Source organism: Octopus bimaculoides, chromosome 4 (assembly GCF_046866305.1).
Source record: "Octopus bimaculoides isolate indiv1 chromosome 4, ASM4686630v1, whole genome shotgun sequence".
NCBI lineage: Eukaryota > Metazoa > Mollusca > Cephalopoda > Octopoda > Octopodidae > Octopus > Octopus bimaculoides.
The window spans coordinates 32,466,480-32,483,384 of NC_142931.1; the positions used below are offsets into that span (position 1 = coordinate 32,466,480).

The 16,905-nt window shown below is 34.6% G+C and overlaps 1 long non-coding RNA gene across 1 annotated transcript in view; it reads left to right on the top strand.

Moving 5' to 3' along the window:
* Window positions 1-354: 354 nt before the first annotated feature.
* Window positions 355-16,905, top strand: part of LOC149136005 (uncharacterized) — a 32,284-nt gene continuing 15,733 nt past the window's right edge. The window contains exons 1-2 of the long non-coding RNA XR_016241454.1: window positions 355-2,531; window positions 11,841-11,903. This is a non-coding gene — a long non-coding RNA (uncharacterized LOC149136005). The remainder of the gene's footprint in view (window positions 2,532-11,840; window positions 11,904-16,905) is intronic.

Here is a 16,905-nt window from a genome sequence, read left to right on the forward strand (position 1 = left end):
ACTACGTTTCCTATACGAGAAGTCACATGTAAAAAAATGCGATCAAAGAGGAGAAATGGGTAATGGGAGTATATGTCATATTTCGGGGGACTTTGCCCCTTCATCAGCACCCCTTTAACCAATAAATCATCTTCGAACACATTGCTTAAATACCCACTATACATTGTAACGCCTAACATGTCCATCTCTACATCAGTGATGAATATAAGAAAGCAGTAAGTTGGTGAATTGGCAGAATCATTAGCATACTGGGCAAAATGCTTAGCGGCATTTTGTGTGTCTTTATATTCCGAGTTCAAATTCTGCAAAGGTCAACTTTGCCTTTCATCCTTTTGTGGTCGATAAAATAAGTAATTGACTTACCCTCTCCTTTGAAATTGCTGGCCTTGTGCTAACATTTGAAATCAATAACAGAAATCAGTCATTGATGCTTGCCCACTGCTATTTCATCTTATGCGAAAGTCTGCTTTGTTGAGAATGATAAAAGAAGAAAGTGGCAAATTGTTTAAGCCTTCAATAAAAAAAAATTTTCATAAGGAATTTAAACTCAGGAAAATAGTTTTATTACATGAAGTACCTATGGTGATGCATGTAACTAGTGAAAACAAGATGATGATGATGGTAATGATGATGATAAGGAGTAGGAGAAGGATGCACAAATCTGCATTCTGTTCTGCAATTAAAGCATGCAATAATAATAGACTACTGAAATAGGCACAAGCATGACTATGTGGTAAGAAGCTTGCTTCCCAACCAGTTGGTTCTGGGTTCAGTCCCACTGCATGGCACCTTGGGAAAGTTTCTTCTACTATAGCGTCGGGCCGACCAAAGCCTTGTGAGTGGATTTTGGCAGACGAAAACTGAAAGAAGCCCGTCGTGTATACAGGATGTGTAAGGTATTTGAGAACATACCTTTTTGGGGTTATTGTTGCATTTTTTGCTAACTCTGTATAATCTTTGTTTCAGAAAATAATAATAATAATAGCAGACATTTAGCTTAGTCAAGAAATGAAGAGGAATGCTGTTATTGTGGTTATAAAGGCTGAGCATAGCGATTTGGAAATATCTCGATTTTTAAAAGTTGCCTAGTTTTTCATCTACAAAGTTTGTAAGGAACTAGAGACTGAAGATAGAAACGTATCACCAGAACACCTGAATTTATCTAGCAAGTTGAACAGATCATTGATTATAATACCAGAAAGTCTATGAGGTCAATTCCAAAAGATCTCCATGTGTCAGAAGGAACAGTCAGAAATGTTGCCCATGAAGACATCAGATATAAGTTTTATATGATGAGGAAAGTTCAGTTTGGTAGAAAAAGCAAAAGAAAACCATTACATCAGATATAAAAAGCTCTTAAACAAACTGAAAATTCAGCAGAAGATTTGATTTGTTTTTTCTCAAATGAGAAAAAACTTCGACCAAGATCAAAATGTTAACAGAAGAACTGACAGATGACTATGTGCAGATCCTTCTGAAGTTCTAAGTGTTATGCATACAAAATTTCCTGCAACTGTCATGGTTTTAGGGGTTGTCCGTAACGAATGACATGCGATGCCTCTTTACTTCTTTCCACAAAACCTTAGAGTTAACTCTGCCGCCTACATTGTGTTCCTGGAAATAATTTTTAAGCCCTAGATAGTGTATGCAATGGAAAGCCATATGTGTTTCAGGAAGGCTCTGCATTATTACACATGAATCTAGTAACACAGGAATGGATGGCTGAAAATTATCATGATCACATAACCCCTAACATTTGGCCTCCTAATTCCCCAGATCTCAATCCATTGGATTATTACATGTGAAACGTTGTTGAGAGAGAGTTCAATGATCACGCCCATAACACCAAAGATTCTTTGGAAGCTGCCATAGTCAGAGAAATGTCCAAAAATGAACCAAGACTACTTGATTTGAGCATGTAGATGATTTAGATCTCATATAGAAGCAGTTGTTGTAGCTGAAGGTGACGTTATTGAATAGCATTAAAGAAAAGGAGGTTTATGCTTAACCTCATAGCATTTTTTGATAAATAAAGTTACTATCTGTTTTATTATAAACCTAAATCTGTCCTCAAATATCTTACGCACCTTGTATATATATATATTAATAATTTAGATAAGAACCACCATGGTGCAACATTTAGTACAAAGGAAATTGTCAAGGTTTTATAATAAAACACATCGAATAGCAATAAATATCTATCAAATTTAAGGCATAAAACGTCAATTGGGGAGATGACATCTGTAGATAAGGAAAAGGAAACATATATAACGAAAGTGTGATTAGCTAGTAAAGGGAAATCCGTGCAAGAATACAAGGAAAAGCCACTTAACTTCACGAGGAAACTTGGTAGACTGAGATACTATCCAAAGCAAAGAAATATATATACTATGTGCATCACGTGACAAAATGGCGCCCACCACGTGATCACAAATGTCAAACTGACGTTTAGAACTAAAACACGTGAGATACGAGACAGCATGGCGTGGAAGGAGAAGAGGGAGAAAAAATTAAGAAGAAATGATGATAAGGTAAGTGCGTAGACCTGGAATTAAACAATATTATGCTGCTGTGTAAAAGAGTAGAAAAAAATAGTGAAATAAATGATGGGAGCGAGCATGTAAAAGTAATTAAAGGTATGTAAAATATACAATAACTAAAAATGAGAAAAATGAAGCGTCTCCAAGTAGAAAGTTAATATTATCTCAAACCACGTGTAATCAAGACCTACGTATTAGCAAGACTAATTACTGCTGAGGGTTTATAACAATAGGTATAAAAAGACTAAGGTTAGTGTATATCTATTAGCACAAGGCTATCGCAACTCACTACCTGAAATTATATCCTATTACTACCTCGTTTTATGCCTTAAATTTTACAGATATTTATTGCTATTTGATGTGTTTTATTATAAAACCTTAACAATTTCCTTCGTACTAAATGTTGCTTAAACGGACGATTTTTATACCTTTCTTATTTTATGCATTTTAAATTTAAGATACGTTTGTTTTTCGAAGTTACCGGACCTGAAGAGTGTCCTCATATTGAATGGTATCTATCTTGTTCGATTCATTGTAGATAGACCAGATATTTCCCACTGTTATGTGGCCATGAAACGCACGTAGTCTTTCCCCCACTTTCGTTTCTTAAACGTAACCGATTTTAATTCTTAGTCCAATATAGATTTTTTTGTATTATAAATTCTTCCTTGGATTTTTTAGCTTTTTAAACTAGTTTTGTATAGTACACTTTTCTTGATGGTGTCTGACCTCCTTCTTCGTGCGAGTTGCACCATGATGGTTCTTCTCTAAATTATTAAAATATTTTTCAATATACAACTCAATTTGATTATCAAATTGTATTTCCTTGTAAGTTCAGATTTTGAAATTCCCTAACATTATAATATATATATATATGTATGTATGTATATATTTGTGTGTCTGTGTTTGTCCCCCCCCCCCATCTCTTGACAACCAATTTTGGTGTGTTTACATCACAGTAACGTAGTAGTTCAGCATAAAGGACTGGTAGAATAAGCAGTAGGCTTAAAAAGAATAAGTCCTGGGGGTTGATTTGTTCAACTAAAGGCAGTGCTCCAGCATGACTGCAGTCAAGTAAAAAAAGTGATAAAATAATAAAAGAGTAAATCATAATAATAGATCCGTTTCAAAGCCAAAAACCATTTCTCTTTTTTGTTTTTTATTCGAATGACAATATATCATTTATCAAGGCAACGAGCTGGCAGAAATGTTAGCACGCTGGGCAAAATACTTAGCGGTATTTCGTTTGCCACTACGTTCTGAGTTCAAATTCCACTGAGATCGACTTTGCCTTTCATCCTTTCAGGGTTGATTAAATTAGTGCCAGTTATGCCTTGCAGTCGATGTAATTGACTTAATCCGTCCATTTGTCTGTCCTTGTTTGGCCCCTGTATGTTTAGCCCCCTGTGGACGATAAAGGAAATAAATATATCCTTTATAAGTGAATTGTTCGGGAAAACCAACGTTAACATGAATCTTCAACATCACTGCTAACCAACAGCAGTGTTTCTATTGGTATAAAGATTCTGACACAGATATATGATTAAATTTTTTAAATCTCTATTAGTCAAGGAGAAATTTGGAAGTGCTTTCAGATAAAAATAAAGGAAACAATAATAGAAATAAATAATAATGGTATCAAATTTTGCCACAAGGGCAGACATTTTGGGAGAGGTGGTAAGTCGATTACTTGAGCAGACTGAGACTGATATTTAAGTTGAAATTAAATGGACAGAATAAGATTGAAGCTATCAACATCAGGATGGTTTCACTCCTTAGATATAGAGTAGGGGTAATCGCATGGACAGTAGACGAACTAAACAGCTTAGTCAGAAAGGCAAGAAAGTTGCTGACTAGATATGGGATACTCCTCCCAAAAAGTGACACAAGCAGTCTGTATGTACCAAGAAAAAGAGGAGGAAGAGGATTGATTGGATGCAAACACAGCATTAAACCAGAAGAAAACAACATAGCATGGTATGTAAGAAATGCCACAGAATTACTATTATTGGAATTAAGAAGGTCAGGCTTGTGTAGGATGGAAGATTGCAAAGATAAGCACCGTAGAGGCACTTGAGAATGAATGAAACTGAAAATAGGTGGATAATGAAAAGAATGCACGGAAGCCAGATAGCTGCTCTGGCAATGATCCCGCTCAGATGGTGCATGATTATTATTATCAATGTCTGAAATAGGAAGAATTTGAAAGCACTTAAAAGACTGCTGTAAACTTGTGGATGCCTAAGATTACATCCAGTAACACACTGTCCACTTAATTCTTACCAGGAGTAAGACTGAACCAAACCAAAATAATAGTAATAACATTCCTTTCTAATAAAAGAACAAGGTTGAAATGTGGCTAACCACTTTGCCTGGTATGCTAATGGTTCTGCCAGCTTGCTGCCTTATTAATAATCAACGTTGATATCAGCAACATCATGATGACTATTTGCTCTGCTTCCTTTGCCTTTCTGAGCAAAATGCATTCTGGTATATTGCACATCTTTATATTCTGAGTTCAAATTTTGTCAAGGTCAACTTTTCCTTTCATCCTTGTAGAGTCGGTCAAATAAAGACCAGTTGAACACTGGGGTTGATGTAATCAAATTACCCCATTCCCCTGAACTTGCTGACTTTGTGCTAAAATGTGAAACCATTATTATTATTATTATTATAGACAGTGAACTGGCAGACTCATTAGCATGCCAAGCAAAATGATAAGTGGCATTTTATCCATCTTTATTTTGTAAGTTTAAATTCTGCCAAAGTTGTCATTGTTCTTTCATCCCTTTAGGGTTGATAAACTAATTACTACTAAACCTTTCCCCGAAACTTTCAAGCTTTGTACCAATAATAGAAAGGATTATTAGCATTAGCGTTATTAAGGCAACAAGCTGACAGAATTATTAGCATGCCAAAATGTTTGTAATATTTCATTTTTGAAAATGTTGCATTAACAGTGCTTGTATGTTAATAATTTATCAGCCACTCCTTTTTCTCTTGCTCATCTTTATTCTTCGCTTCTTGTACGTACCACCATCATCATACACTGATGGTAATGCATTTAAATCTCCACCATCACTCTTATTACTTACAGTCTATTACATCTCCTTTTTATGGCTTCATCAAGGTCAGAAAAGGGAAGAATGAAGAGCAGTGTCCACTTTTACACAGCCTTGAACACATATTAGTAAAAGGAGAAAGAAATTGTGTTCAATGGATTCCTGCAATAAGGAGAATTGTACAAACATATTAAGTTATATGGTCTGATTTGGCCTGAAAGATATCCCAAAGCCAAAATGGGGTGTTGAAATGAATGTTCCATCTGACAGTTACCATTTCCCTAATTTCACTCATAAGGCCTATATTGATCTGAGACTATTGTAGAAGATACTTGTGAATCAAATACACAAACATGTTATTATATAGTAAAAATCTTAATCATTATGGCAATGTTTTACATAGCAAAACTTCATTATTTCATCAATATACAAGCCAATGACAATCTTGTCTTTGGATTTTTAGTCCTAAAACAACTTACAAATGGTTGTGTTTAGTTTATTTTAAAAATAACATGAAGGCTGTTGAAGGAGTCTTACTTTTTGCTGCAGTGACTTAAAAAAAAAAGCTCATGAAATGTCTAATACACTGCACCCCATACAATAAACCATTGTATCATGTATTATATGATATGATCTCAGCCAGTTATGCATATATTGTGTATGCTTTGGTGCTCAATGATTTAATGCTTCTAAAACCTGTTGAGGATTTTAAGGACCAGTACTTTGCTTTAGTTTATAGATAAATATTGCAAATAGGATGATGGTTTAATGCAGGATATTTTCCCAGATGATCATTTACCAATTTCAGTTATTCAATGAAATGAGACAACAATGAATCAAAATGTTCTTTTATCAAAGCTTAGGTAATATAATGTCAGAACCAGCTTAGAATTATTATCATTATTGTTGGTTCCAAATTTTGCACAAAGCCAGCAATTTCAAGGGAGGTGAGTAAATCAACCCCACTGCTCAGCTGGTACTTATTTTATCAACCCAGAAAGGATGAAAGGCAAAGATGATCTTGGTGGAATTTGAACTCAGAATGTAAAGACAAATGGAATGACACTAAGCATTTTGCCAGCTTGCTACCTTTATTAGTATTACTATCATGAAGATTGATATTCACCTTGCTGGCAAAACTGTTAGCACGCAGGGTAAAAATGCTTGGCTGCATTTTTCCTGACTGAGTTCAAACTCCAACAAGGTTGACTTTGCCTCTGATTTTTCAGAGTTGATGAAATATGTACCAGTTGAGCATTGGGGTGATGTATTTGACAGACTCCATCTCTATAAAATTTCAGCTCTTGTGCCTGTTGTAGAAAGGATAATTACTAAGTTTGGCAGATTGTCAGGAAACAGCCTGGGATTTTGAAAACCAGTATATTGTAGAAATAACAGAGCATCTTATAAATTATTTCACAATATCTTACTTAACCTCTCAACATTTTGAACTGAAATCCAGAGGTGAGTTGACTTTTTATCATTTTAGTGGCTCACAGAAAAAGTATCAGCAACTCTTTGTGGTGGTAGTGGGGGTTAGTTTTTCTTTTATTATATAGTCAGTAGGGAAAGTAGTGCCCATGCCTCATCACAGGGCCACCAAAACTAGTGGGAGGGAGAGAAGAATATGTCCTTAAACCAGAGAACTGATGCTTGCAACAGAGTAGACTTCATGGAAGGCACTCAAGGTGCCATGTGGTGATGCTAAACCGGGTAAGAAATCTTGTCTACCAAGTTTACATCCGTCCAGTAATATCAGTAATATTCTCGGGTTCAATTCAGTTGTGACTCACAAATATATTCTAATGATCTTGTGCTACATCAAAATAAATCATCATCATCATCATCATCATCATGATTACTGCTGTTTTAATATCCAAGTGACAAACAATTAAACATTTTATGATCCAAATGTAAATTTACAAAACCTAACTGATTGGCACTAATTCAATCTGTTTGGATTTAATCATTTCATTAAATATCTGAATCCCAGTTTAATTGCAGATTACTGAGCAAAGCTTTCAGGCTTTCATCTAATTGCTTGTTTGCATTTTTGGAATATGTCACAGCTGACTGATGTCATGTGATGTGGGGAAAAAGCCATTTGATTATTTGCAGGGGAAATTTCTTTAGCCCCCCTCTTCTTTCTCTCTCTTTACTCATCTTCTTTTCTCCCTTTCTCCTTCCTTCTCTCCTCTTCTCCCTTCCTCTCTGTATGTATGTGCTGTTTTGGTAATATTTTTGTTTTATGCTAGTAAATATGGGAAAATATTATCCATAACTGAATTTTGCTGAACAGTCACCATGGAAAAGATGTTACAACCTTGCTATTAATTGTTTTCTTAAACAGTCTTCAGTGTTCAGTACAAACGTAACAGGCTAGATATAGTTGTTTGGGTCTGATAAGAATAGATATGTATTGTCATGCAGGTCAGTTGTCCTGCTGATGTATATATCTCTTAAAACAATCAAACTGAAAGATGTTAATGATGGAAAACTGCTTTGAAACCTTCATCTTCTATACCCCAGTTATAAATTCACATTTAGTTAGTTAGTTGGCACTCCGTCGCTTACAAAGTCGAGGGTTCCAGTTCATCCGACCAACGGAACAGCCTGCTCGTGAAATTAACGTGCAAGTGGCTGAGCACTCCACAGACACGTGTACCCTTAACGTAGTTCTCGGGGATATTCAGCGTAACACAGTGTGACAAGGCTGACCCTTTGAATTACAGGCACAACAGAAACAGGAAGTAAGAGTGAGAGAAAGTTGTGGTGAAAGAGTACAGCAGGGTTTGCCACCATCCCCTGCCGGAGCCTCATGGAGCTTTTAGGTGTTTTCGCTCAATAAACACTCACAATGACCGGTCTGAAAATCGAAACCACGAGTCCGCTGCCCTAACCACTGGGCCATAGCGCCTCCACAAATTCACATTTATACTAATAACAATTAGTTCTCTTGGTTTTGTTCATAAATGTTTAAATGACAATCCAGTAAACCTAGAGTTTTCAAAAAATAAATTAACCAATTAATAAGCACATCACATATGCAATCTGTAAGCAGATATTGATGATGATAATTATATATATATATATATATATATATATATATATATATATGTCATTGTTATCCTCATCATTACTATTTAACAACTATTTTCCATGCAGGCATGGAAGAGCTGGCAAACCACCACATATATCATCATCATCATCATCATCATTTATCTTCTGTTTCGATTCTGGCATGGATTGGATGGTTTGGTAGGAGCTGGTAAGGCAAGGAACCATACAAGGCTCCATTGTCTGCTTTGGTATGATTTCTACAGCTGGATGCCCTTCTTAATGCCAACCACTTTACAGACTGGACTGGTGCTTTTTACATGGCACCACCACCAACAGGGTCGACAAGTAACTTGCAAGACAAAAACCCCCTTGGTAGGGAGGAGGAGTAGTAGTGAATGGCGTGGCTTTGTGCCACTTGATGAGAGATTAGAAGTATAGAGAGACAGGGATAGGAGTTTTGTTGAAGAGTAGATACACGAACACTCCAGTTGAAAAGGAATAGAGGGTGAGTTAGAAGAAGATAAGGAGAGCAAACGATAGAGGTGCTCCAGCATGACTACAGCCACATGGCTGAAACAAGTAAAAGAGAGTAATAGAAAGGAGATGGTGTCTAAGATGTGCTAAGACATGCCCTCAAGGGAAATTGGGGGTTGTGAGAATAAGTGGAATGATACAGAGGTTTGGACTGTGTGGGCAAGATAAAAATGACCGAGGCAAATGATGAAGTGAAACGTAGACGTTCAGGGACAGAGGTTGCAGTAGGTAAAGGCATTGAGTGTATTAGCAGACAAGCAAAGTGTTAAATAATGGCAGACAACATAGGCGAGAGAAGGCAAAGAAAAGAGGTGATTTGTGGCGACAGTAGGTTGGGAAAAATAATGAGAAATGCAAGTAGTTTAGGGTGGAAAAGGAAGTAACTGAGAAAGCTGGGGACGCAGTATGTGTTTAGTCTGCTCTCAGGTGGCACCTACATATGCAGGCACACACACTTATGTACATACTTATATGTACGCATTGCGTATATTTATATACGTGTGTGTGATAGGATGGTTGAATCTGTTCTTTTTAATGTTTTAAGCCATACTTGTAAATGTCTAATGTATATTTAGAGGGTATTACAGAGTCCAAGTAACTTGGTAGCAAAACGCACACACACACACACACACACACACACACACACACACACACACACACACTCTCATACATTCATACATACATGTATGAATGTATGAGTGTGTGTGTGTGCTTTGCTTCCAAGTTATTTGGACTCTGTAATACCCACTAAATGGATGTTACTGTCTTACTTTTTGAGCACACTAATACTAAATATGATTCTCCCTGTGGAGTTTATATATATATATATATACATATATATATATATATATATATATATATATATATATATATATATATATTAGGTTGTCCGGAAAGTTTGTGCCAATTTTCAAAGGAAAGAAAAAGGTCAATAATTACTTGCCATTACATTTTTAATCAACCAAATATGAACCATTTTGTTGCACAATGCATTTCCATCTTTCCTTTAACTTGAAAATACCCTCTTCCCAGAATTGAGGTGGTTTCATGGCAAATAGGTCGAAAGGTAAGCTTCTATAAATTGGCACAAACTTTCTGGACAACCCAGTATATATATATATATATATATATATATAAATTTAAATAATAAGGGGGGAAAAATTGAATATTAATTTGATTAATATCAATTTAAAACCAGTGGCCTAGCATTATGAAAAATGGTGTTTGCTGAATTTTCTTGAGAACAATCTTTTCTTAGTGGTCAGACCATAGGTGGTCTACTTCTAGCAAAATGGATGTCCACTTAGTGGTCATCTCTCTTATATGTATGTATGTAATATAATTTTTCTGAATCTGCAGATTTTTCAATATGCTAGGCCACTGGTTTTAAATTGATATTAATCAAATTAATATTCAATTTTTCACCCTTATTATTTAAATTTAAATAACCATGTTCTCTAACTGGCAAAATTCACTGCAGAGAATTATTTTCTGCAGAATTATTTCTGGTATTTGGTGTGCCAGAACAAAGACTTTTGAAATATAACCCCAAATGTAATTGGTAGAACTATATACTTGTTCAATCTCATGCAGATGTCTTGTGTATAATTCTGCAAATTATATTGCCAAGACGATCATACTGAAGAGCTGCGGACAATTACGTAAGTAATTACGTAAGTGGTGACAATGAAACCAGTCTATGATTAATGTCTATATTTTGTATCTTTTCATTTGTCTTGCTCGCTTACGTTTCTTAGTGGTCAGACTATAGGTGGTCTACTTCTAGCAAAATGGATGTCCACTTAGTGGTCATCCCTCTCATATATATATATATGTATATATATATATATATATATATATATATATATATATACTCCACAGGCAGAATCCTATTTAGTATTAGTGCAGTCAAAAAGTAAAACAGTAACAACCAATGATGTCAAAAGTATGAAAGAATTTATGTGTATACAAAAGTTAGAGTGGCATGTTATAAAGCATTGAGAAAAATTTATATAGATAAGAATTACTTGGCAGAGATAGAACAGGGGAAATAATACTGTGCTAGTAAAAGTAAATCTGTTTATACAATATTCAGTAGAAAGGAAGAAATGATTTTTGTTGATGAGAAAAATAAAAAATGAATGTAGAAAAGTTGAATATGGTAAAAAATAAATGACATATGGAAAGAAATCTGATGCATTGAGAGAAATCTGAAGAAGTATAATGTTTAAACTGTATAAAGGAAAAACTTTATAGAACGAATTATTTAACTATTGTAATGAATAATATCATAGACATTTCACCATCTCTTTAATTCCTGATTAACTTGTCCCACCATCATTATTATACAGGAAAATAAGGTAGAAACTAGAAGATGGGAGAATTTGAGAGTGATAGAAATAATATAAGATTTATTCAGGCTATATAGCATTAGAGACAGCCTATCATTTACTGTCTAGATGTAAAATACTTCCTGGGAATTATGTTAAGAAGCAAGATTATATATGGATAGTCTTAACAGTAGCTTGCATAAAGGAAGAAGTACTTATTGAAGGAAATAATGATATGGCTTTTTCTAATCTTTTTTTTTTTTTTTTTCATTGAATCTTCTATTAAAGTTGTTGGTGTAAATATTTTTTTCCAGCTATTTTTCTTGTTCAGACTAAAGTTTCACCATAATGGAGGTGTCAGAACAACAAGCCTACAGGTAAGATTTTATCTCTTACCACTCTACATCAATATCCACATCTTCATCGTTAGCAAAAGTTAGACAACAGTTCAATTTCAAAACTGAGAGTAGTCACTCTGTTGATAATGGAACATTATAGACAGGACGAGGAGAACCACTGTCAACATGATATGATCAGTGGGATGTGGTAACTATTTGATAAGGAAGGTATGATAATGTTTGAATATATTACTACGTAAAATATATCATATAATTTTGTCTGCTTTTTCATGATTGCATGGGGTTGATGGGTCATTGCTTGTCCAGTATCTCACTACTTTTCATTTCCTTTGCAAGAATCAGCATACTGAGATCAGGTCTCACCACTTCTTCTTCCTTTCCACTGGCTCCATCAATTTGTTTTGCTTGACTTCTTCACCCAAATATTATCCTTCATATGTATCACATATCCATATCTTGCACGCTACAGTTCATTCCTCCTAAGCTCATTTTCTCTCTCACTTCATGTGTGCTCATCATTTATGTACATCCAAGCAGAGCTTGATTACCTCGGAAGATTATCATTATTTCTGTTACTAGCTTCCACATCTTTCTGGTCATCTTTATCATCTACACATGTGATTGTTTTTTATTAACATAGTTGTACATGCAGTTAATATATTTGACCATATTTTATTTCTCATGCCCTTCCAGTCTTGGTTATTCTTTATAGGTGAATGTCCTTTCTTTATAGCTTACTGCAACCAGTCAAAGAAAAGCCGATACCAAATATGCTAGTTTCAGGTTTTCTCTTGAAATATATAAATATCTTGCATTATCACTTTATTTGATCTTTTAAAAGTAAATCCATAATTTTAAAATTTTCAATTATACATTCAATGCCATTGAAACATGACAACAACTAAAAGCTAGCAACAAAGTTCCAAATATTTTAAGCTTTTACATATTTCAAATTACCTAGCTTTACTTCAAACCATGATAACCAAAGTTACACTAAGATAGTTATATAGAATAGCCATTTTCAGTACTTTGAAAAGTTATAGATTTCATTGCACTAGACATCAGGAAAACTGCTTCAGGACAGTGTAGCCTCAAAAGAGTTAACTCAATGATTATTGAATTTATTTTTAGAACTTTTACATGTAGTATCTTACTACTGCACATAACTTTGTGAAGTGTCAGCAGTTCTCCATCAAGTTTTAAACTATCTTTGGATTTAACTTTTATTATATTTCTAGAGTACCCATGGTATCAAAAGTAACAACAGTTTCAGGAAAGTTTGGAAATGTTTTAGAATAACAAAAGCAGTTTCATTTTGTCACACATTTTATTAGAAGTATATACACTATAGGGGAAAAACGAATTGGAAACAAAACATAGAGATTGCTTCTGTTATATATATATATATATATATATATATATATATATATATATATAGGTAAGAAGCTTACTTCCCAAACACTTGGTTCTGAGTTCAGTCCCACTGCATGGCACCTTGGGTAAGTGCCTTCTAGTATAGTTTTGGGTTGACCAAAGCCTTGTGAGTGGATTTGGTAGATGGAAACTGAAAGAAGCCTGTTGTATGTGGTGTGTGCATGTGCTGTTTCTTTGTGTCTATATTTGTTCCCCACCCCAGCATTTGACAACCAATGTTGGCATATTTACGTCCTTGTAACTTAGCAGTTCAAAAAGGCTTACAAAGAATAAATCCTGGGGTCAAGTTCTTCAACTAAAACCCTTTGAGGCAGTGCTCCCGGATGGCCACAGTCACATGGCTGAAACAAATAAAAAAAATTAAAGAATATATATATATATATATATATATATATATATATATATATATATGTATGTCATCATCACCATTCAACATCTACCATCCATATATTTCCTTAGTTAGAAACAGGTGAGAGTTGGCAAAAAGAAGGGCATCCTGTCTTAGAATATCTGCCTCTAGGAATTCTACCTGACCTAAGCAAGCTTTGAAAAGTGAATGTTGAAATGATTATGATTATAAGGATGATGATGAGGAGGATACATATACATACACATACATACATCTCATGTAAGGGAGCTGGTTGAAGTTGAGCGTATGAATATAAAATACCTTACAGCTGTATTTTCTTTGAATAATAACTGACACACATTGTTATAGCTTTTATTCCAAACTGCTCTCAGTTAAATTTGCTTGCTTATTTTTACTTTAATTGCCATTCTGGTAATTTAATGAATGATGAAAACCTCATCCTACTACTCACATTCATTTTACTTCTATTGTCATTCACCCACTCTTTCAATACCAATGCAAAGAAAACTAGAAGCCTCCTACTTCCATGTTACTGTGTACTGGTGCCTAATTCTTTAAGTGCAAACTAACTGCCACTCATGTATAGTGGTGTTCATATTAGATAATGTACTTCTAAATATACTACCTGATAATGGCAAAATAGTCACAAACGGGGCTGCTTCCATTATAAGTCTGCTCAATCAAGACTAACCGAGGGCTAAATGACAACAACAGTATAAGACAATCAGATTAGATTGTGAAATATATTCTTCATGCTCCAAATGCCCCGGAAAATTATTGCATGTGGCTAACTGTAGTTTGGAGAAAGCAAAGTATAATTTTGATGTATTAATGTAGGGTGTATGATTTATGAGATGCTCCTATACACCACATAAATAGATACTATTATGTCATATATTTTATTGAGGAGAACTGACAAAGCTACTTAGCAAAACAACAACAACAGGATCAATTTCAATAATGCTGCTTGCAGCATATACAGAGAATTAAATAGATCTTATTCACACTTGACACCAAGATTTCTAAATGATCTAAAATTACAAGTATAGAACCTAAGAAAATATATTTATAAAATTTCTAAATTTTTTTTTCGGTATTTCTTTTTAAAAACTCAATCTAAAATTCTGAAAAGTTTCTAAACCTATATAAGTTGTACAGTGTGGTCTGAAGTGTTACTTTAAAAAATAGATTTATAATTTAAGGTCATAAAGTAATCAGTGACAGTTGCACAAAATGGGAAGAACTTGTGATAAAATAAAATAATTCTGAAGAAATGAGATTCCAAAACTCTCCACACAGAAAAGCCTTAAGAAAATTGGAGCCTTCTTTGCAGCTTGTGGAAACAGATAGCACTTTCATTTGATTTCAGTATAAATAATGGAGCCTATTTGTCTTGGTTTTAAAATCATTTTTACTACCATTCCGATTGTGTTGATTGCTGGATAAACTCAAGATACATATTATTGTGTCAGAAAGTCATATTTGAAGAGCTACATAAAAACATAATAGAGAATCACAAGTACAAATATGCACACTCTCTCCCGTTCTCTCTCACCTTTTCGCATACATTCTTACTAAAAGCAATTAAATTTTTTTTTTTCTTTTGCCTGGAGAAAAGGGATCAGCCCAGGGTATTTGCTGGCCCTCTGCAACCAATGTGACTTATATACTTAACAGTACTTTTGAAAGATTGTAAAACCATGGCTGAATGAAAAACATGCCAAAAAAAATTTACATAGAGAAAGTATCCTGTAGAAGAAAGGTTCGGTTTAGTGCAAAGCCTAGGGAGATAGGACACAACATGGGTGATGAAAGACAAGAGAATCAATACTACCTGAATAGAGATAATGTATGAAAAGTAAGCCCTGAAAATCAAAGGCTACTGCAGTTGAAGTTGAAGAAAGAGAGAGACAGGGACAGGGCAGAAGGCAGCAACGTATCTATAAGTCAGAGAGATTAGAATGCAATTGTGAGGAACTGTGTGCCAATCAAATAAGTGGCTTTTATATGGATTCAGTGGAGAATGTGAGAGGAGTACTCGACTGTAGGTGGGAATGGTGGCAAAGCTCACTAAAGTTTTGCAGAGAATTTGTATATAAGGGCCACTCACTTGAGATGCAGTTTTTGCTATGTTCTGTGGTACTTTTCACCCCTGTTCTTTTGTACTTTTGTTTCAGTCATTGGACTGTAACCATACTTTGAATGACTCCAGTACCTTGAATGACTCCAATACCATACTTTGAATGACTCTTAATGACCCCAGTACATATTTTAATGTGTTGCACTTACTGCATAATTCCCTCTTTTATTGCACATCTTACATATTTTACTTAAACATAGAAGCATCATTTTTAAATGTTCTTTGTGCAAGCACAAATATAGAAATCAAGATGTGGAAGGCAATTAAGCCTCAAAGAAACTACCAATATTACCCAACTAAATATAAAATAAATATAGTATACTATTGAATGTGATTCTTCAATTTAATGATTACCTGTCTTTAAGGACAACTATACATAAATATACATACATGTGTATAATTATACCGATACATGGGTGCAAGTGTCTTCTAAATAGACTTGGGCCAAAGTCTTGTGGTCTTCTGAGAGGATTTGACAGATAGAAACTGAAAGAAGCCTGTAATACACACACACACACACACACACACGCACATACACACACATATTCATATATCTGTGTGTGTGTTGTTGCATTTATGTTTGGCCCCCACCACCACTTGATAATTGGTGTCTGTTTGTTAATACTCTTATAACTTTGCAGTTCACCAAAATGGTGTGATAGAATACATCAGGTTTCAAAAGAATGTACTGGGGAAATTTGTTTATCTAAATACTTCAATGCAGTGCCCCAGCATGGCCGCAGTCCAATGACTGAAACAAGTAAAGAGTAAAAAGAAGACTGATACACATGCACAAATATACATATACGTGCATGTATGTATAAATGCACACTTGTTAGCCCTCAATATTTGTATAAAACAACATTATCAGTGTGTCTTTTTCTATATCGCCCTGTAGCAAAAAACCAATTTATCTTGGTAAATGAACCACAGGTTTACAAATTTGACTGTTACAAGTTTTGAATTTTGATTATTAGGATTTCAACATCAATCTCAGGACTTATCTATTAACCAGGTGTATATTTATCTGCAGAGTTATTTTACCTGATCCTTTATTAATCCGTCTTTGTTTTGCT